Source organism: Furipterus horrens, unplaced genomic scaffold (genome assembly GCF_987537825.1).
Source record: "Furipterus horrens unplaced genomic scaffold, mFurHor1.1.pri manual_scaffold_3, whole genome shotgun sequence".
Taxonomy (NCBI): Eukaryota; Metazoa; Chordata; class Mammalia; order Chiroptera; family Furipteridae; genus Furipterus; species Furipterus horrens.
The window spans coordinates 51,579,981-51,600,965 of NW_028327173.1; the positions used below are offsets into that span (position 1 = coordinate 51,579,981).

Genomic DNA, 20,985 nt, shown 5'->3' on the forward strand with positions numbered 1-20,985 from the left:
ATTTTACTTTAGATTCATGGTCAATTCAGCTGCTTTGTACCACAAGGTTTGATTGCTTTAATAAGTGAAGAGAGCGGTATTTTAAAGGGGATTGCTCAGCCATTAATTTCCTCAGTGCTCTGAAGAGTTACAGATTCCTTTTCTGGGGGGGTGGGGGGAGTAGAAAATAGCATCTGGATACATAAAACAGCTTTTTGAGAAAATAACTGACTCATCCTGGCTTACTAAATAGAGCAAGACCTGTCATTAAAAACATAATTTAGAGGAGTTTTATAAGAAACGTTTACCTTCTCAACTTTCCTTCTTCCTTATCTTCTTTCTTGCCTTACACTTACTTTTAAACCTTTCTGCTACTCCACCACATACAATTTGCCACTGATTGCATTTGTGGGCATTTGATATTTTCTGTGTGCTTGATTTATATGGTCCAGTTTCTCAGCATCAACAGCGTGGGGTTTGGGGCAATTTGTCCTTCCTTATCTTAAATAAACAAACTAAAGAAAGTCTAGTTTAGTGCTTTTAAGATTTTAACTTGCAGTTTCACAATGAACCAAGATCTTTAAAACTTCAAAAAGGAGTCATCTGAAATTATATGGGGTCAATTAAATATGCCATAGAACTCAGAAAAATAAACAAAAATATCTCTCAGAGCTACATTATTCTCACCAATAAAAATTAGTTGGAAATAATCCTAGACTCATGGGAGGAATCCTTGGTTTCTGTTCTGAGTCAGGCATTAATGACTTCTGTGAACCTGGGCAAAAGCTGACTGAAAGGTGTTGGGGGCGGGGGCGGCTAGCTTCCCCACAGCCTACTTTTGGGGATTGGGAAGGAGATAGCACAATGTTTCAGGTACTTTGCATATCTATGACAAGCTGATAGCTAGATAATAGCTGAGCTACTATCCCTTGGCTGGTTTAGCTCAGTGGATTGAGCGTCGGCCTGCGAGCTAAGTGTCGCTGGTTCGATCTTCCAGTCAGGGCACATCAGAGAAGGAAAACTCTGACTCCAAAAAACCTCCGCTGCCTTGCGGCATACCTCTTCAGGGGAAAGGCTAAGGGAGTAAACCCCGACAGAAAATCCGGAGCCGGAGTCCCTAAGGCGGTTTGACGTTGTAGTCAACACCGGCAACTCCTGCGGCGCACCTGAAGCCAAGCTGTATTGACTCTGTCTTTCCCTTGGACCCTGCAGCTGCGAAGAGAGGGGGGGTCTGCTGCATGGGCAACAGCAGACCCTCCATATTACCCTGCCCAGGCTCTGTAGCTTCAGCTTCACTGGAGAGGACACTCCAGCGTCATCGCAAGACGTCGATTCAACACGGGAGGAGACAGATACCGTGTCACTCCTGAGTCGACTGCACAGCCATTCTCGGCGGTGCAGATAGACTCTTAAGAAGCTACACCATCGTCTCTTGAGACGAACGGCTGCCGACGACTATCCCAGGGCAAAAGGTGTATACACTGACTTTCAGGATTTAAAAGGAAGGGCAGGCAGCCTTGAGAGAAGGAGCCTGTTGAAGAAGCATGATGGAGGCAGGCCGTGATGTAGGAGTGCTACGATGTAGGAGGCTGTTGTAGCAGCAACGTGAGAAGCAGCAAGCAGCAAGCAGCTATGCAGTTTGCAGTCAGGATTCAGCCATGCGGCCCAGGCTAGTAAGAGGGCAGGCACGCTGCTGCTTCGATCGTGCCCCCTCCAGCTGACTCTGACGCTGCCGAGGACTCTGCCTTGCAGACCTGGACCCTATCTGGACTCTCAGAACATGGGATATATGGAAAGGACACTTTTAGGACCTGTGCCTTTCCTGGACTTCACCATGATCCAGTGTAACACGGTACATGATTTTCAGGCCTGTTATACATATGGAGGCTGAAGACAACATACTCCAGATCATGAAGAAGAGAGCTGACAGATAAGGAATGGGAAACTATTGGGCTTGGTTTTGGTTTGTAGTCTTTTGAAAAACAAGTAAAGTGCTGGGTGTCATGAGAGAACAGAACTCTGAGCTGAAGTGCTCCTAGCCCCCCTAAAGGTTGGAATATTGTAAACAAAGACCTGCTTTTCTCAACACTATTTGTTGGGTCATACACCAAAGTGCCATTCATTTAAAAATACAGGGTGAGGCAAAAATAGGTTTACAGTGGTGAGTACCCCCCCCAAAAAACCAACTTATTCTTGTATTATTTATTAGTTATTGTATTATTTTCCATACAAACAACTGTAAATCTACTTTTGCCCCACTCTGCATTTATTGTGCATTAATGACATACCAGGAAACAGGTGCAGGGTAGAAATCAGGGTAGCTGATCAGGAATAGACCCTAGGGACTCCATTTTACGGCATGTTTATACAAATGACCTGTGTCTAGGCAGAAGATACCTGAAAACAATAATATTCCAATAGAAGTAAAAACAGACATTATAACTAATAACAAGCAAAGGTAATGAGAAAATAAAAAAATTCATTCACAAATTTGAGAACCAAGTGAATCACATGGCTAGTTAAATGATTTGATATCATATTACTTAATGTCCTAATATGTTAGATGAATCTAATAAGACAAATACAACTTAATAGTAGAGATGGTATATTATTTTTTTCTGGTATCAACCAACTGTGGATTAAGAACACATTATCTGATTTCTATTAACTCATTTACATACTTTGTAAAATTACTGGGGGTTGAGTTAGTTGTCCTCAAAGTTACTTTTAGCACTAGCCATTTGATACATTTCTCATTCTACCCACCTTGCAATTAACCACAGGAACGTGAGTGATATTTCTGTGATCATAGTCTTTGGAGCAAACAGCTCTTTATCTCTTCTAATTGATAATAGAACCTCTGCATAGGGCCACCCATCTTAGCTCATCCATACTTTAACAGTATACTACTGAATTTATGATCTTATATTTTGATTTCTCCTTCTCAGCCTCCAGATGTTTTTATATCATAATTTCAGCTGAATAATCTCCAATGGTAGAATATGGGTCAGCTTGCTTGTTCCTTCTTTGTGTTCCCAGTTGGTGGTTTTGTCTGTCACCTGGGAGCTCTATCCCTAAAGTGCAGCATTTGGATTTTTAGCACTTATGACTTTGCACAAATTAAAGAATATTTTTGAGGGCATAAATTATTTACTAGAGTGATTGACTTGTCTGTCTTCATGTTGTTTTGAAAATTATTGCATATTTCCTTTACTCTGTGTGTTCAAATAAGTGAATATGTTAGTGATGAGGTAGAATACAGACAGTTTCAGTGCTTTCTTAGGGCATATTTCTTCAGTGCAACCTGTGAAATCCTTAAATGTGTTAATACCCAAAGACAAGACTAAGACACACCTAATGGATAAATACATGGCTATAAAGCAAGATCAGAGGCTACTGTCACATAAAGCCTTTGCACAATGCCTGGTTGGTTGTTCAAGCATATATGACACTTTGAGTATAGATGACTGAGCACAGCCATGTGTAAAATCAGATTAACTTGTCCTAAAATTTTCAGTATAGAGAGATCTCAGGGGAAAGGACATCATTTTAACTGCTAGAAGTTGTGAGGGAGAGATCAGGTGATAATAAAGTATATCTGAATTCCAGCTCTCTTGACAAAAATTTACTATGATTTCTGTAAACTTTCCTTCCTGTATTTATAACACATATTCATTCATTTTTGTCTCATGGTTTGTGTTCCTCCAAATAACTCGACTTTGTATTTGACTGTGTAAAAATTCTGTGAGCATGATATCATCTCTTGAGTGTTAAGAGCATGTTGTACTCTCTAAAGACTGTACTAGATAATTCTTTCTTGATATTATATAGAGCAGAAAATTCTAAGAATAAAGTCTCAGAAGGGGCTTACTCAGTTGTGTCTTTTCACTTGAGTGAGGTAGATAGGATTACTCCATGAGAACAGATGCCAGCCAATGTCCTACTCAGCCAAACTCAAAATGACATGGGTAACAAGGCAAGGACTATCTAGCATGAGGTTCAATGGAATTTCGCTGTATTGTTCTTTTATTATAAAAATGATGAATGTCATTTCAGTGTTAATTTAAATATCACATTCAAATTTTAAATGACTCAGTGAGCATAAATATTCACTCTGATTTCATCAAAGTTCTTAGACTGTAGTTAATATTCTTCACATTTTCTTGATCTTCTGGGTGTATAATATTAGTTAAATATAGAAAAAAATCCTAAGCCAACACACAGGAGACTTCTGGCCAAGATGGAGGCCTAGACTGACACGCTTTGTCTCCCTCCACAACTAAGAAGGAATACAACTACTGCAAAACCATAAATAACCAGAAGTTCTAGAAAATAAATGGAAGTCCAATGTATGAAGTTATAAAGAAGTGGTCCTCATCTGGACAGGTAGGAGGGGCAAAGCTGGGGTGGAGAGGTCAAGGTATGCTGGCAGTGATGGCAGCAGCGACAGCAGCAGGATGGCGGTAAGCACAGACATCTGTATTTAAGGGGAGGTGAGAAGCGCCTGGAGAGCACCCCTGGTTGGAGACCAGACCCGTCAGATTGCAATTCCAATGCTGGGTAAGGCAGACCCCCATTGCCTTGGACTGTGAGGCCCAGAAGGGGTTCCCAGTCTCTCAGTGGAGAGTGAACAGCAGGAATCCATCTTGGACACCTACCCCCACAGAAAATACCACAGTGTTGTGAGAAGGGTCGCCAGGTTGTGACGAGTGCACGGGGCTCCACCCCTTGTAGCATAGGAGGTGTGACAGCCATACCCAGGAAGCAATGATGGCACAGATCATGATAGAGATCTTGGTGATGCAGCTGACCAGACAGCAAGTATCTAATCTAACAAAGAAGCAGATAGGAAATCTTTCTGAGGCACAGTTCAGAGCTTTGGTTATACGAATGCTTACAGACCTAACAGCAGATCTTAAACAAGACGGGGAAGGAATGAAGGGTAATCATGCTGAAATGGACAAAAACACATATGAAACTAGTGGTAAGGGAAAGAAAACCAGGGATCAAATCAACAAATTGGAACATGGGGAGGGAACAAACACTCAACCAGTGCAGAAAGAGGAAAAAAAAAGTGAGGAAAATGAGGAGAGGCTCAGAAACCTATGGGACAGCTATAAGCAGGCCAATATCCAAATCATAGGGTTGCCAGAAGGTGAAGAAAAAGGATTACAAATTGAAAAATGATGTGAAAAAATAATGAAGCAGAACTTCCCTAACTTGGGGAAGGAAATAGAATTACAGGTCCAGGAAGTACAGAGAGTGCCAAAAAAACTGAACCCAGGGAGAACCACACCAAGACACGTTCTAATCAAAATGTCAAAAATTAAGGATAAAAAGATAATCTTAAAAGCAGCAAGAGAGAAGAAGAGAATTACATACAAAGGGGTCCCATTAAGACTATCAGCTGATTTCTCAAAAGAAACTCTGCAGGCAAGAAGGGACTGGCAAGAAATAGTCAAAGTAATGAAAAGCAAAAACCTACAACCACGATTACTCTATCCAGCAAAGCTGTCATTCAGAATGGAAAGGCAGAGAATGTGCTTCCAGGACAAAGTAAAACTGAAGGAGTTCATCAGGTCCAAACTACTGTTATATAAAATGTTAAAGGAACTTGTTTAGGAGAAAGAGGACCAAAACTGTGAACATTAAAATGAAAACTGTATCACAACAACCAACAGCAGAAGCTAGGGAATTGAAAGAAAGGCAAACTAAGTAGGCAATGAGAGTGGGAAAAGAATTATAGGTTGGGGAACATTATGGGGGGAGGTCAGTAGGGAGGGGGAAAGGGAGGGAGATGGTACAGGAATTAAGAAGCATAGTACGAGGGAGTGGAGTAGACAGGAAGATGTTGAGAAGAACCATATGCACAACCAATGGGCATGGACTGGGGTGGGGGCAACTCAGGGTGGGTATCACTGGGTGGAGTGAAACAAAGGGAAAAGAAATTGGGACAACTGTAACAGCATAATCAATAAAGCATATTTAAAAAAAAAAAAAAATCCTAAGCCAGTAGTATGTTTGGTTGTCAGATTCAGAAAAAAGAATAAGGATAATGGATTGTTGCCTAAGTCTGGGTAATCTCCAGCTCTCCTGGGGAGTTGCATTGTATTTTAACCATGTTTTTTATCCATTCCATTATACATTTTATACTTCCTACACTTCAAATTCTGGGGACGTGGAGGTAAAAAACAAAATAAAACACAGTCCATGCCTGAGTAAGTTCTTTAGCCTGATTTAATCTGAAATGCCTGTGTGCATTCATTTAAAAATACAGTGTGGGGCAAAAGTAGGTTTACAGTGGTGAGTACCAAAGAAAACCAACTTATTCTTGTATTATTTATTAGTTATAGTATTATTTTCCATACAAACAACTGTAAACCTACTTTTGCCCCACCCTGTATTTATTGTGCCTTAATGACGTACCAGGAAACAGGTGCTTAGGACATACTAGTGAATTAAATAAAGGTTTCAGCCATTATGGAATATACATTCTAGTGAAGAAAGGCAGAGAATACACAATAAAAATTAAAATTAAATTTTATATAGTTCTAGAAGGTAAAATTGAATTTAAAAAAAAGAAGAGGATCATGGTGAGAGGAGTCAATAGTACAATTATGAGGGAACAATGAGGAAAGACATGTATAGGTTGCAATTTTAAATGAGGTCATCAGAATAAAAAGGAGACAGTTGAGCAAAGAGCTTAAGGAGGTAAAAGAGTCAGCTCATGTGCGTAATTGGGAGAAGACTCAGGGAAAGAGAACTACCAGATTTATTGTGGTAAGGCAGGAAAATGTCTGCTTATATCTGAGCAATAACAAGGATGGTTAGTGTGGATGGAGGAATTGATTCTCCATGTGAATCTGTTAAAGTCTCCCAATGCCCAACCCGAACTTTTGGGTGGATGATGAAAAAGCAACAATAAATATTCAGCATCTAGCATTTGCCTGGCACATTATATTTTCTTTTTTCATCTTTACATTAATCTGTTGAGGTCGCTCTAATAATTACCATTTTACATATTGAAGTAATAACCCCTAGATAGGTTAAAAGACCAAGGCTACAACGCTGTTAAGTAATGGGGCTAAAACTTGATCCCCTCAAATCCTGAACTTTTTCACTACACTACCCAACTCCACTACTCTTCATTATTTTGAGGTTCAATTTGTAAACAAAGCAGCCAGAAATGTCTAAGGATTACTAAACTAGACCGTAGGGCTAGCAAGTAGTGTCATATTGGCTGTATCTCCCACTTATATACTCTCACTTGCCCATTTCTCAGCAGCACTTTCCTTGTTTACAGGAAGAGAAATTGTTGAAAGTGACCTACTTACTGATCATAGACATCAAGAGTTGTAGACAACTATTTAAAACAACCCATCAAAGAGAGCCGTATGACCAGTCTCTGGGTCCCAACTGGTGTCACCTTTAGGTCACATTCCTGAGCAGTCATCTGATAACGCCTGCTTCCTCTTTCCAGCATGTAACTGCTGGAGGATTCAGGAGCAGTCAGCTGGGACAGTCAGTAACAAAACGCCTGCCAGCAGTTCCCTCTGGCTCCAAAGGTTGAGCTCTACCTATAATAACACTGTACTTTAATCCCACATGCATGAAATGTGGATATTTATACTATGAGTTTTTATTTCTGATCAGTCTGACATTTGTAATTTTTCCTTCCCTGAAGACACACATAATCTGCTTACTGATTAATTCTTTTATCACCTGTACTTGACCTTCTCTCTTATACTAAATAATAATTAAAAATTTAAGATTACAGTTTGCTGTACATACACACTTATTTACTCAGTCATGCTCTAACCCGCTTCAGATAAAATACATAAGCATATTCGTGGAAATAAGAGAAAAATAAAACCGGTTTTTAGAGGTCACGGTATAGACAGGATCCTGGGCCCACACAGTCAACTTCTTGCCTTGAGTTTGTGCTGCTGGGGGAAAAAGATGGAAAAGCCTATAACCTGGAAAAAGTTAGGCCTCCGTCTGGTCAGTTTCAGTATAGTGTTACAAACAAAAGAAATATGAACCCAGCTCTGATTAGGCCTTCAAAAAATTACTGTAAAATTGACTAGAAACACTGAGTGCCTCCCAGTACAACACAACTGGATAGTGGCTGAAGTATTGTAAACATATGTTTTAAATATATTCATGGCTGAGATGACAGTAAGAAAAAGCTCCAGTGGCAACAGCAAAATAAGAAAGAGGACAAAGGAGAAAGGAAAAAAGGAATAAGCAAGAAGAACGTGCTGAAACTGGAATAGTGAACAATGAATGAAAGGCAAATGGGTTAACTAGGATGACCTGGCAGCTAGTGCCCTGATGGTGCTGAGATGCAGAGACCCAGCCTTGAGTCTTGCAAAGTGAAGAAATAGAACCTGAAACTTTCATATTAAGTCAAGATCCTCAAAATGAGCTAAAGTGGTTACAGGTCATTAGCAAACCTGCCTCTAGGTAGAAGAGATAAACTATATTGGGAAAAAAGCATTCCCATTTTGATGCCTCAAGATTACCACAAATCGAGTTCCCCTTTGGAACTCCTGGGCATCTGAACGGCACTGTTTAGAAACCTCTGGCTCCTAATGAGTCATGATTAGGTTTAATAGAAGGATCCATCCTGCAGGGAGAAAGATAAAACCCATCTGGTGTTTTCCAGAGAAATACCTGACCTTGTACATAATTGTGACCAAGGTTTAATGTCCAAAATGATCAGAAAAGCTAAGTCCACAGAATCTTTGCTAAAATTCTGCCACAACAAAAATGTTGGAATGGATACACATGGGGAAAACTCTTATATGTGGACATAAGAAGATGCACACGCCCTTTGATCCAACACCTTTATTCCTAGTATTCATCTTAGAGAAACTCATGCAGATGTGTAAAAACATGTACACAGTATTTTTTTTTTTTTTTTTTTTTTTGCAGTGCTGCTTACCATGGTGAAATAAAAAAATTCTGCTTTGGCAGGGAACTGACAAAAAGATTATGCTTTCTCCAAACCATGGAGTACTCTATAGCAGTTAAAATTACTGATCTAGAACTCATGTTTTAATATGAATGTGTCAAGAAGTATAATTTTTAGTGAAGAAAACCAAGTAGCAAATCATTAATATAATATAAAAACATGTATGTAAATATTCTAAACTTGTTACTGGAGAAACCCTGGTTCTTCCTTCCGACACAGTAAAGAATTATAGATCAGTGAGCCTACTAGTGTGCATGCAAAGTTTATTAGGGCTAAGTTCTAATGGGAGGGCAAAAGCAAGGGTGACTAGAGCAAAGGCGGCAAAAACAGGGTGGCCAGGGCTTAGGTGGACAGAGGGCCAAGGAAAGAGGAAGATTTCTTGGTTCTGAGGATTTACATAGTTTGCAGGGTGGGGGTGAAGAAGTTACATTTTGATTGGTGGATAAAGGTGGTGCCAGCTTTCCCAGGAGACGTGACTACCCAAATGTAGGCATAGTGTGGAGGTCTGTTAGCCCAAATATTTATCTTGCTCTAGACTATTTATTCATATTGCATACATGACAGGGGCCGGGCAGTTAACAAAGTTATTTTAGGGGTTTTTCTTTGGGCACTTTAGTCCCCCTCCCTTTCCCCTTCCGGGCCTTGGGATGAATACACACTCTCAAGGTTTTCCTTTTCCCACCTAGTGAAGATGATATGCACAGACTTTCAAGGGCTGCCCGTCTTCTGCACTATCATAGTTTTGCTTATTGTTTGAAATGCCTGGCAGCCTTATCGGGCCAGGCTCAGGATTACTGGGTCAATGCGTGAGACATGTCTTCCCTTGCTTTTAGCCTCCTGTATTAAGTTCTTTGTTAGATTACAATGGTGAGGGCCCTGCCTTTGTTTCCCTTCTGCTACTCATTCTACTGTAACAAACTCACAGTCAGCAATAGGACACTAAATTTAATGCATGAATATACCTGTAGTAAAAGTACAAAAACATGCATAAGAATAGGACCTACCAGCTTCTGGATAGAGGTTACTTTTGGGGGAGGGCAATTCCTCCTGAAAAGTAAACAAACCAATTAGGATAGCAAATCAGAAAATGTTTTGACAACATCTAAATAAAACTAGAAGGCAAGACTTTTCTATAAATTTTGATTAGGAATACAAATGATAAATCACCTATAGTTGTAGAACAAGAGCACGATCAAAGTTGGGTGGCAGGAATAGAGAAAAATTAATGGGGACAACCAACATACTTCACAAACCCAGGGTTCAAAAAATTTGCCAACAAATATCCACTTCTAATGGAAAAGGACCCTTCATACCTGGGTGGAAGCATGGGAAGACATATCTGAAAACGGCCACAGAAATTGGCAAAAGTCTCCAGTCTTCCATGTGCAAATGGATTTTTAAAACTGCATAAATAAATTAAAGTTCTGAGCTAATTTTAATTTATAGTTAAATGACCATACAATTAAGCCACTAGTTAACTTCATTTATAAGTTAATTGACAGAGCAAGAAAGTAAACAGAGAAATCCAGAATGTGAGACATTCTATAGGACAACTAATCCAAATTCTGTAAGTCTATGTCTGGAGGAAAGGGGGAAAAGACTTTTCTGAATCAAAAAGTATTTAAGAGACATAATTAAATTAAAATGGGGACCTTGTTTGGAACCTCATTCAAACAAAACAATAAAAATAGTTTTGAGATGTCCTGGCCGAGTGACTTAGTCAGTTGGAGCATCGGGTTCTGTACACAAAAAAGGCATGGGTTCATTATCTGACCAGGACACACTTCTAGGTTTTGGGTCCGATCCCTGGCCCAGGCACCTACAAGAGGCAAATGATCAATACTTCTCTCTCATATTAATGTCTCACTCTCTCCCACTTCCTCTCTCTCTGAAATCAATGAACATATCCTCGAGTGAAGATTTAAAAAATCTTAAAATAAAAAATAAGTATTTGTTGAAAACATATTTTTGGGACAATTTATAGATTTGATTTTGGGTGAGATAGGTTATGCTAAAGATATGTTGTCAATTTTATTATGAGTGGTAATGATATTGTGGTTTTGTAAGAAAATGTTCATAATTTTTAGAGATCCATACTGAATCATATAGGGGTAAAATTATGCTGCCTGATATTTGCTATGAAACACCAGGAAGGAAAAAGGAAAAAGTTGTTTTAAAAATAGGTTGTTATACAAAGATATAGTAATCAAAATAGTGTGTATTGGCATAAAAACAGACATATAGACCAATGGAATAAAATTTAGATCCCGGAAATAAACCATTGTACATATGGTCAAATGATCTTCAACAAAAGTGCCAAGACCACATAATGGGGGAAATAATCTTTTCAACAAATGGTGTTGGGATAACTGTATATCCATATGCAAAAGAATGAACTTGGACCATTACCGTATACCATATACTGAAAATTAACACAAAAATAGATTAAAGACCTAAACATAAGACCCGAAACTATAAAACTGCTAGAAGAAAACACAGGGGGGAAAGCTTTGTGACATTAGATTTGGCAATGATATCTTGGCGTGACACCAAAAGCACAGGAGCAAAAATAAACTATAAGAAATTAAGAAACTTCTGTGCATCAACAAGGATAGTCAACAGAGTCAAAGGCAACCTTCAAATGGGAGAAAATATTTGGAAATTGTGTATTGATAAGGGGTTATATTCAGAATACATAGAGGACTCCTACAACACAATGACAAAAAAAAAAAAAAAGATTTAAACATGGGAAAACGTTTAATGGGCATTTTCCCAGAAGATATATGCAAATGGCCAAAAAGCATATGAAAAAATGTTTCACTTTGCTAATATTAGAGAAATGAAAATCAAAGCTACAATGAAATGTCACCTTACACCCACTGATATGGCTACTATCACCAAAACAGAAACTAACAAGTCTTTCTGAGAATGTGGAGATATTGGAAGCCTTGCACACTATTGATGGAAATGCAGAACAGAGCAGCCACTACAAAAATAGTATAGAGGTTTGTCAAAAAATTACCACGTGATCCAACAATCCCAGTTCTATATATACACATACATACACATGAATTGAAAGAAGAATCTCAAAGATATATCTGTACACTCATATTTATTGAAACAGTATTCATAGTAGCCAAGATATTTATCAGCCAATGAGCATATAAAAGAATGTAGTAAATACATACACCAGAATACTATACAGTGTTAAAAAAAAGAAGGAAATCCTATCACATGCTACAACACGGATGAAACTTGAGGACATTATACAAGTGAAATAAGCCTGTTATAAAAGGACAAATACTCTATGGTTTCACTTATATCATGTATCTATAATAGTAAATTCATAAAAACAGAAAGCTGAATTACCGTTTTTAAGGGCTGAAGGAAGGGGAAAATGTTCAAAGGACATCAAGTTTATGAATATAGTTAACACTGCTGAATAACAGAATTAGAAATGGTTAAGATGGCAAATTTAAAGGGCATCAAGTTTATGAATAGAGTCAACATTACTGAATTGCACTTAAAAATGGTTAAGATGGTAAATTTTATGTCATGTTTTTACCACAATTTAGAAGTAAATTAAAAACTGGTTAAGTGAATGTGAAAAATTTTTGGTAATTGTTTTATTTTGACAATTGGTATATTTTGTGCTTTTTAAAAATTTTGTAACCGTGTCAAACTTTTCCTAATTTTTTTAGGGAAAAAAAAAGAAATTTGAGACAATATGTCGCAGTAGTAACATCCATTCATTTGGTAGGCCTTTTTGTGTGTTTGGAATGTTTCATAGTTGAGGAAAACCAATTTGAGCCTCTGAGTCTCAATTCCAAATTAGCATAGAAAGGGGAATCCTATCCTTGTCCAACCAGTTGTGGCAGGGCTGTGTGCAGAAGATGGAATCAGCTCCCACAGAAGTAATCTACACTTTGCAGGAGCTCTGAAAATATCTACTGTAGATTGGAAGGGCAGGAAGGATTTTTTTTATTGTAGATGAGAAAATCAGACACAGATAGGTAATATGACCTGGATATAATTGGCTATCACAATTGTATGCCATTATCTAGTAGTGGCACTGATAGATTCTGAGACTTTTATGTGAGTTCCTTTTAATTTTCCTGAAAAAGAAAAAATGTTTACAGACTTTCAAGGTATCTGCTGCTATGCTCTGATAGTTAAATATAATAAATGAGTTTTTCTTTAGGAAATGATTAAAAAATAAAAAGCCAATTATAGTCATGACCCAAACAAGATGACTCATGAGCTTTTACACAGTGTTATTATTAAAGACATAAAACAGCAGAAAAAGATAATAATAATATCAGAACAGAACTGAATTTCCTAAATAAAATAGGTCACAAATCACTATAAAAAACCAGTCACTGGGGAAATATGCTCTATAATTCTACACTCACTCTTTATTGTGTATTTATATTTTCTCATAGTTAGAAGTTTCCAAATATGACTTATAATGACCTTTTAATAGCTTATTATTTACTAATTATTTTAAAATAATTATAAATTTGCAAGAAGTTGCAATTATCAAAAGTTTCTGGGTAACTTTCATCCACTTTCTCCCAATGGCTTCTTCTTACATTAACTGTAATACATTACAAAATTTATATTGGTACAATGTTGTGTATAGATCTATATCATTTTATTATGTGTATAGATTACTGTAACCACCACTGCAATCAAGATAGAGAATTCTTCCCTCACCAGAAGTATCTATTGGTGTTGAAATAAAATGTAGAAAACTTGCTTCTCTTTAAGTCCCTTTACTTTCCTTCATTTATAATATAATTGTTTTAAATATTTCCTCAACTGCATTGGAGAATATCATACTTTTTGTTTCAACTATTAAACAAAATTTAGAACACTCAAGAGGAGAAGGAAAGTCTTTTGTATTTACCCATAGAGTTTCTTTCTTCCTTCTTAATGTTCTATAAACTCCTTATTCAATCATTTTCTTTCTTTTATTCAAAGACTTCCCTTAGCCATTATTTTAGTCTATCTAGGTTTTGCTGTTGAGAGACTCTGTTTTCATTCATCTGAAAGTGTCTTTTTCCTCTACATTCCAATTCAATACAGATGTTCCTTCTTTCCATATTTATAACACTCCCTTGAAATACTACTTCTATAACCTGCAATATATTTACTCATTTGGTTAAGCAAGTTTTAAAATTGCTAACCAATATCATTGCAAAAAACAAACCTATTAACTAGAGGTCAACATTTGTTTAAAGTTTTTAAAAGGTAAAATTGCATGTAATGACATGCATAACTCTTAAGTGTACAATGTGATGTTTTTGACAAGTGCGTGTACGTGTGTAGCCTGCAACCAGTTCTGCTAAGCATGGGAAAAGGACAACCATGCAAAAGAAGTCAAGGGTCTATTCAAGGAGGTGGTTCTAATGGTTGACCAGAGAATTTTAGTGGTAAGGAAGAGAGAAAGAACATGTAGGGGTGAAGGGAGGAGGCCCGAGGAAAAGGAGATAGAATCAGTGAATTTGAGATTTATGTGAGATTAAAGAAGAACATGGGACATTTCACAACGCATTGTCCTATTGCTCCCCTAACAGCATACTGACTGACACAATAGTGTTTATTGTCAAAATATGAAAATATATTGAGAGTTTATTTAATTTGGAATAATCCTAAAGGTTTCTTTTCCCTAAGAACAGCTTTTTTTTTTTTTTTGAGGCCACTTATAGACTGGTTTATGCATTTATAAATTGCTCCTTACATCTGATAACATTAATATAAAACTGTGAAATAAAAGAGAGAACACAAAACTTGTTTTATTGCTGCTATTATTTAGTTTAGATGACAATTCAGCAATTCTTCTAGAAAGATGCCCTTCAGCTTTTCAATTTTAATGAACAAATGTATCACCTTCTAACAGGAGAATTTGGGTCCTTGAAACATTGTTTTGCTGCAACTTTAATATAATATAAAGTATGTACATTCAGTCTTTGCTTTATTTATGTAATTTATATCACCCACATGAAAAACTCTTCACAAATAATCCATGACTAGAGCGATTATAGTAGAAGTAACTAGTCACTTTCAATACAGAGTTTATTGCGTGACAAATTCATCTGACGCATTCTCTTTATTGCTGTATTAAACAAAATTTTTTATTTTTACAACAGTATGTTTGGATTAAAGATTGCCATCAAACACAATGAATGATACAAGAATAGATGGTCCATTTTCTCAGAAGACTTTGACTCTGTGACCCTTGAAAGTTCCCTGAATCCCTTTTTGGTTTACATCCCGCTTGGTAAAATGGGGTGACAGAGTCAGTGACCTACTGAGTTTAGGAATTTCTACAAATTATAGTTTTTGTTTCTTTCCTTTTTCTGTGCCACATGGTTTTCACCCATTTCATTTCTCTTTAGTATCAACTCCAGAAAGTATATGGAAAAAAGGGAACAAAGGTGAAATAAATACATTATTTTTAAACATTTCTTAAATTTAGTAGTAATTATAATTAAGATATATGTAAACTTAAAAGGTTGAAAATGATCACTCTTTTCTAAGACAGACTTTCTAAAATTCAATTATACTCTAAAGCTTTTTCTCTATAGGTGTATTTCTTCTATTATTAATAAATACATTCGACACTGAACTTCAGTGAAGTAAATGCGGAGACATAGTGAAAGGGGTGAGGGTCCTAAAAACCCCAGGACTTGGGAAGTTAGAAAGACAGTGTTTACCAGTGACTTAGGGGGAGTTTATTTCACCTTTTTGGACCTCATATTTTATATCTGTAAATTGAAGGCAACAAAATCTATCCTAAAAAGATTATAATGAGAATTAGAACTATAATGTAAAGTGTTTAATGCTACTGGTGACAGAGAAGGGACATAAAACATCCTTAGCACGATGTCCTGGAGTCAGGGAGCCTGTCCTATCTCTACCTGAATAGACCCAGACAACTTTTGCTTTCTCAACAGTAAAAGAGAAATACCTGTTTTAGTTATTTCATAGAGTTATTAACAGAACAAAATTAATAAAATTGCCTTTATTTATTAAAAAATGCTATAGAAATAAATAAAATTTATGATAAATAAAGTTTTACTAAAGTTTTAAAATTATTAGTTTATTTGCATTTCATAATTGAATAGAGTGGCTTAGGTTGAAACTTTAATGGACTACTAGATGTCAAATGTACACAGATGATCAGTCTTTGTGTTTTTCTCCAGTGCTTATTCATGTTGTTGCTAGGAATAACCTCCAGAGCTGGTATGAGCAGAACTGAGACCTAGGTGAAGGTTGCTGTTGCTGCCTCTCACTGTTCCTGGCCTACCACACAATGCCCCCTGGGTGAGACACTCCTATTCTTATGCTGAATCACATCGTCTTGCTGGGTAGATGCATAAATTTCTTCTCAGAAAAAGCACTCAGAGTGCTGCGGAGTTAATTCAGCATGAGAGAATTTAATTGATCCTGTTGTGGTGCTTTATAGAAGAGGAGATATTTGAGCTTAACAGGCACCTGAGAAGCTGGAAGCTATTCCAATAAAAAGAAACATCAAAGGTATAAGGTATCACACAGCAAATGTGTTAAGGGAGTAGCTGGATAATTATTAAACAAGTCTCTAAATATTTATGCAGGAACCCAAGAAATGTATTTTGAAGAGTTTTTGGTTTGTGAAAATTCCAAAATCATTCTGTTAAGAAAAGTTTGACTTATTTAAAATTTTGCTTAAGTCAAAAATTCTTAAGAATACATTTCTACTTTTCTGGTATTAGCATTAGCAGGTTCACCATTGACATTCACACATTTTAATAATTGTCATAAGCTCTAAGTGTTGATCATCTGCGAATAACCACAGACTCTCTCACTTTGGTTAATTTGCCTATGTGTCTTTAGAGAAATTTCTAGGCTTTGCTAGACTATTTGCTTTTCAGTTATGAATAGAATTCAGTAAGAAACTAACTGACTCAAATAGCATGGACTCAATGTGAACTAATGCAATGAGAATCTTTATAGTTCCATAAGTGATTTCCTTATGGTATGTTCCATTTGCTGTATGTTCTTCTCTCAGAATATTTGTTACTCATAAGGCTTATTTTGTTTTTCCTTACATAAAGCAGAAGCTTTCTTATATCTTAACATTTTTTTATGCCCCTGTGGAATCCTTTGGCTAAATTCAAGCTTGCATAAGCTTGTAAGGCATGTATATCATATCTTTTCCTTCCTTCCTCCCAGCCCTGAGTAGGTTGGGTCTTGAGAAGAGGGACAACATCTCACCCATCTAGTATTTCTAGTATCTGGCACTTAGTAGGTGTGTAGTCAATGAGAAATAGATGAATGAAAGTAAGTGAATGTAATTGGTAAAAGCCCCACTGATCTGAAAATCTTGTCATTGTCCCGGGTGAGTCCATAAGAAGTAAAATTGAGTTAAGAAAAGAGGTAACTTGAAATCTTGACATTTTAAGAAGCCAAAAATAACATCCTCCTGAGTTTGTGAAGTAAGACAATTAAAACAGATGGAGATTATTTTTCAAAATAAGTTATATTACTGATAAGATGCTTGGAGACAATGATTTAAATCTACAATCAAAATAGTTCTCCAATATTTCACTCCATTGTTGGTTAGACTCATCTCCCAAGTCATCAGCAAAGCTGCACACTATAGGGCCTTTTCATAGGGGAGTCCCATTATCATGTTGCAGAGAGCAAATCAGATATTATTTATTCATTCTAGAAATATTAATTATATACCTATTGTGTGCTAGGGAATAAAGATATGATGTTAAATAATTCCTGTGCTCACACTATCAGATTGAAGTCAATAGGTGATTTCATTGTAGCATAATGATGAGCTATGGAGCACTAAGAAAATAGCCCTAACCCTGGACGTAGAAGGCTCCTGGAATGTTTTCCATGAAATATTCAAGATGCGGCTTGAAGGAAGAGTAAGAGCTCTCCAGTAAAAAAGGAGAGTTTCCAGACACCCCCCCCCCAAAAAAGAAGAAGAAGAAGAAGAAGAAGAAGAAGAAGAAGAAGAAGAAGAAGAAGAAGAAGAAGAAGAAGAAGAAATGCTTGAGACACAAAGAACACTTTTCAATAATTAGAAGACTGAATATGAATGGAGGGAAAAATGAAAAAAATGAATAAAAGAAGGAATGGAGAGAGAAGATGAAGCAGGAAAGGTTAGAAGAGGACAGATCAGAAGGGCTTTGTAAGCAATTTCAGTAACTTTGTATTGGACTGTCTCCTAAAGGGAACAATAGTTAATTGAATAGTTTGCAGCTGGACATGACATAATAGATGGGTCACTTTGTGAAATGTGCTTAGAAAGATGACAGGAGGACCATTTGGGAAGTTTGGACATCAGTAGAGGCAGGAAGGTTGAAGAGAAGTAGAGATCTGAGAACATAGATGTAACATCAAGAGAAACTAGTGGCAGGTTAGTTAAGAAAAGGAGGAGCCATGCCTGATGCCAGTGTTTTCTGCTTTAAGTGTAAAGATGATGTGACATTCTATAATCAATGTGAGGTTGGGTGGGGTAGGGGAAGCTGATTTAGGGTGATGACAATAAATTGACTTTTAGATTGATGAGTATGAGGTATCTGGGAATCATTCTGATATCCATGTTCAGTTGACAGTAGGAGATACAGAAAAATGAGACACAGGAATGTAATCTAGGCTGGGGGTAAAGATTTGAAGAATGTTAACAAGATGGTAAGATGATCCATGTGTTGACATTGAAAAAATCTAAAATGAAAGAAATACTGAAATTCTCCACTAAAAATTAACCCACAATATAAAAATAATTTTGAAAAATATATCATTTGAGGAGCAACTATTATAAGGTCTGTCCAGAAGGTACTCATCCATGTAATATAAAAAATAGAGACATATATTGAAGAAGACACAAGATACAAGAAACATTGCTCATAGGACAATGATGTCTCAGTCCCCTTCAAAGTGGGCATGTTGGGACCTCACACAGTTCTCCCAATCACTATCAGCTGCCCTGTCATATTTTTCCTGAATCTCATCAGTGGTCTAAAATCTCTTCCCTTTCAAAGATGATTTTAGTTTTGGGAAAAAAAAAAGCCACAGGGCACCAAATATGGGCTGTAGGTGGGCTAAATTACCTGGGTGATTTGATGTTTTGCAAAAAAACTGTACGAGACATGAAGCATGAGCAGGTGCATTGTTGTGATAAAGCTGCCAATTATCAGTTGTCCATAGCTACGGCCTTCTGAATCATCCAATAAATTTTTTTTAATTTTAAAATGCTTTATTAATTATGCTGTTACAGTTGTTCCAATTTCTTTACTCTTTGTTCCCCTCAACCCAGTGACCCTCCTCCCTCAGGTGTCCCCCCGCCAGTGCATACCCATTGGTTGTGCATATAGTTCTTCTCAGCATCTTCTTGTTTACTCCACTCCCTCCTACTATGCTTCTTAATTCCTGTACCATCTCCCTCTCTTTCCCCTCTTCCCCCTCCATGCTGACCTTCCCCCATAATGTTCCCCATACCTATAATTCTTTTCCCACTCTCTCGTGCCTACTTAGTTTGCCTTTGTTTCGGTTTCCTACCTTTTGTTGTTGGTCGCTGTGATACAGTTTTCATTTTAATGTTCATAGTTTTGATTCTCTTTCGCCTAAATGAGTCCCTTTAACATTTCATATAACAGTGGTTTGGATCTGATGAACTCCTTCAGCTTTACTATGTCTTCAAGCACATTCTCTGCCCTTCTATTCTGAATGACAGCTTCACTGGATAGAGTAATCGTGGTTGTAGGTTTTTGCTTTTCACTACTTTGACTATTAGGAAGCACGGAGGGTCCCAGGTGAGCTGGACCCAGAGGGGACCACACCAGGACACATCATGATTGAGATGCCAAAGGTGAAAGATAAAGACAGAGTCCTGGGAGCAGCAAGAGAGAGGCAGAGAGTTGCCTACAGGGGGTTGCCTATAGGACTATCAGCTGATTTCTCAGAGGACACTTTGAAGGCAGGAAGGGACTAGCAAGCACTATTCAATGTGATGAAAAGCAACCTGCAACCAAGACTATTCTATCTAGCAAAGCTATCATTTGGGATGGAAGGGCAGATGAAGTGCTTCCCAGACAGGTAAAGCTAAAGGAGTTCATCATCACCAAGCCATTATTATATGAATGTCAAAGGGACTTACTTAAGAAAAAGAAGATGAAAACTATGAACACTAAAATGACAACAAACTCACAGCTATCAGCAACTGAATCTAAAAAATACAAACAAAATTCAACTAAGCAAGCCACCATAGTAACAGAATCATAGGTATGGGGATCATTTGGAGGATTATAAGCTGAGAGCGGGGAGGGGGAGAAATGGAGATATGGTGCAGGGATTAAGAAGCATAATCAATTGGTAGAAAATAGACAGGGGGAAGTTAAAAATAATATAGGAAAGGATGAAGCTAAGGAACTGATATTCACAACCCATGGACATGAACTAAGTGGGATGTGATTGCTAAAGGGAAGGGGAGTACTGGACAGAGGGGAGCAAAGTGGAAAAAAATTGGAACTACTCTAACAACATAATCAATAAAATATACTTAAGAAAAAGATTCTCTCTTTATCCTTAATTTTTGACATTTTGATTGTAATGTGTCTTGGTGTTGTTCTCCCTGGGTCCAGTTTTTTTGGAACTCTCTGTGCTTCCTGGACCTGTAATTCTATTTCCTTCCCCAAGTTAAAGAAGTTCTGCTTCATTATTTTTTTACATAATTTATCAGTTTCTAGATCTCCTTCTTCTTCACCTTCTGGCAACCCTATGATTCAGATGTTGGCCCGCTCATGGCTGTCCCATAGGTTTCTGAGCCTCTCCTCATTTTCCTCACTTTTTATTTCCTCTTTCCACACTGGTTGACTGTTAGTTCCTTCCCTGTGTTCCAATGTGTTGATTTGATCCCTGGTTTTCTTTCTCTCACCACTAGTTTCATATGTGTTTCTGTTTATTTCAGCATGACTAGCCTTCATTCCTTCCCCATCTTGTTTAAGATCTGCTGTTATGCCTGTGAG

General features: G+C 37.3%; 1 protein-coding gene across 3 annotated transcripts in view; it reads right to left on the reverse strand.

Moving 5' to 3' along the window:
• The window catches only part of PTGER3 (prostaglandin E receptor 3), a 205,008-nt gene that overhangs the window by 6,122 nt on the left and 177,901 nt on the right, over positions 1–20,985 (reverse strand). Inside the window, exon 5 of one of the 3 annotated variants that reach the window (XM_090269612.1) lies at positions 15,118–15,363. The exons of the other annotated variants lie outside the window; for them this stretch is intronic. The gene's annotated coding sequence lies outside the window, so the exon portion shown is untranslated. Of the gene's footprint in view, positions 1–15,117; positions 15,364–20,985 lie in introns of those variants that run through there. 3 annotated transcript variants of the gene reach the window in all.